Genomic DNA, 2,782 nt, shown 5'->3' with positions numbered 1-2,782 from the left:
CACTTCTCCAATGAAGACATACAAATGGCTACCAGACACATGAAAAAATGTTCATCATCACTAGCCATCAGGGAGGTATATTCCTTCTAATACTACTTGTGGAGGTTTGTTTTTTTTTTAATCATGAATGGATATTTTACTTTGTCAAATGATTTTTCTACATCTATTGAAATGATTATATGGTTCTTATCCTTTCTTTTATTAATGTAATGTACATTGATTGATTTAAGAATATTGAACCACACTTGCAACCCAAGAATAAATACCACTAGATTGTGGTGAATGATTTTTTAATGTTTTGTTGGATTCAGTTTTTTGGTCTATTATTGAGAATTTCTACATCTGTGTTCATCAGGGATATTGGCCTGCACTTCTCTTTTTAAGTGGTGTCTTTATCCAATTTGGTGTCAGGGTAATGCTGGACTCATAGAATGAATGTAGATGTTTTCTTTTTTTTCTGTTTTTGGAATAGTTTGAGAAGACTAGGTATTAACTCTTCTTTAAATGTTTGATAGCATTTGCCTGTGAAGGCATTTCATCCTGGACTTTTGTTTGTTGGGTTTTTTTTGATTACTGATTCAATATCTTTGCTGGTTATTGATCTCTTCAAGGATTCTATTTCTTCCTGTTTCAGGTTATATGTTTCTAGGAATTTACCCATTTCTTCCAGGTTGTCCAATTTGCTGGTGTATAGTTTTTCATAATATTTTCTTACATTATTTGTATTTCATTGGTGTTGGTTGTTATTTCTCTTCTCTTTTTGATTTTATTTATTTGAGTCCTTTATCTTTTGTTTTTAATAAGTTTGGCTAGAGGTCTATCAATTTTACTAATTTTTTTCAAAGAACTAGACCTGGTTTCATTGATTTGTTCTATTGTTTGTTTGTTTTTTAGTTTGTATATCATTTATTTCAGCTCTAATCTTTATTATTTCCTTCCTTCAGCTGACTTTAGGCTTCATTTGTTGTTCTTTTTCTAACTCCTTTACATGTAAGGTTTGGTTGTTTATTTGAGATTTTTCTCAATTCTTGACATAGGCCTGTAATTGTTGTTTACTTCCTTCAGGACTGTTCTTGCTGCATCCCAAAGGTTTTAGACCATTATGTTTTCACTTTCACTTGTTTCCATGTATTTTTTAATTTATTCTCTTATTTCCTGGTTGGTTTAGTGTCATGTTGTTCAGGTGCTTGTGGTCTTTCCAGGAGTTTTGTTGTGGTTGACTTCTAGTTTTATAGTATCATCAGAAAAGGTGTATATATGATTTAAATGTTTTTTATATTTGCTAAAGCCTGTTCTGTGATTTAATATCTTATCTATTTTGGAGAATGTTCCATATACACTTGAAAAGAGTGTGTATTCTTCTGTGTTAAGATGGAATGTTCTGAATTTATCTGTTAAGTCCATCTAGTCCAGGGTGTCATTCAAGCCATTGTTTCCTCATTGATTTTTTTGTTTAGATCTGTCCATTGATGGAAGTGGGGTGTTATAGTAACCTCCTGTAATTGTATTATTATTAATTAGTTCCTTTAAGTTTATTATTAATTGTTTTATATATTTGGGTGCTCCCATGTTGGATGTGTGAATGTTTATAATTATTATATCTTCTTGTTGGATTATTCCCTTTTTGATTATGTAATGTCCTTCTTTGTCTCTTGTTACAGTCTTTGTTTTATTTTATTTAAATTCAGTTAATTAACATAGAATATATTGCTAGTTTTAGAGGTAAAGTTTGGTGATTCATCAGTTGCATATAATGCCAAATGCTCATTACATCACACGCCCTCCTTAATGCGCATCACCCAGTTATCCAATGCCCCCACCCACCTGTCTTCCAGCAACCATGTTTGTTTCCTTTGGTTGAGTCTCTTAGGTTTGTCTCCCTTTCTGATTCCATCTTATTTTATTTTTCCCTTCCTTCCTCTATGCTACCTTGTTTTGTTTCTTAAATTCCACATATGAATGAAACTGTATGGTAATTGTCTTTCTCTGATTGACTTATTTCACTTAGCATGATACCCTCTAGTTCTATCCATGTCCTTTCAAATGGCAAGGTTTCATTTTTTTGGTGGCTGAGTGGTATCCCCTTGTATATATATACCACATCTTCTTTATTCATTCATTTATCTGTTGATGGACATCTGGGCTCTTTCTGTAGTTTGCCTAGTGTAGGCATTGCTGCTATAAATATTGGGGTGTTGACGCCCCTTCAGATCACTATGTTTTTATCCTTTGAGTAGATACCTATTAGGGTAATTGCTGGATCATAGGGTAGCTCTATTTTTAACACCCTGAGGAACCTCCAAACTGTTTTCCAGAGTGACCCTACAGCTTGCATTCCCACCAGCAGTGTATGAGTGTTCCATTTTATTTGCATCCTTGCCAACATCTGTCATCTCCTGGCTTGTTAATTTTAGCCATTCTGACCAGTGTGAGATGCTGTCTCATTGTGGTTTTGATTTATATTTCCCTGAGGCCAAGTGATGATTTTTTTTTTTTTTCATGTGTCTGTTAGCCATTTGTATGTCTTCTTTGAAGAAATGTCTGTTCATGTCTTCTGCTCATTTCTTGACTGGATTTTTTGTATTTTTGGGTGTTGAGTTTGATAAGTTATTTTTAGATCTTAGATACTAGCCCTTTATCTCATAAGGCATTTGCAAATAATCTCCCATTCTATTGGTTGTGTTTTGGTTTTGTCAACTGTTTCTTTTGCTGTGCAAAAGCTTTTCTATCATGATGAAGTCCCAATAGTTCATTTTTGCTTTTGTTTCTCTTGCCTTTAGAG

The sequence above is a fragment of the Martes martes genome (assembly GCF_963455335.1).
Source record: "Martes martes genome assembly, chromosome: 7".
In the NCBI taxonomy this organism is placed as follows: Eukaryota; Metazoa; Chordata; class Mammalia; order Carnivora; family Mustelidae; genus Martes; species Martes martes.
Note: the sequence above shows the minus strand (reverse complement) of the source record.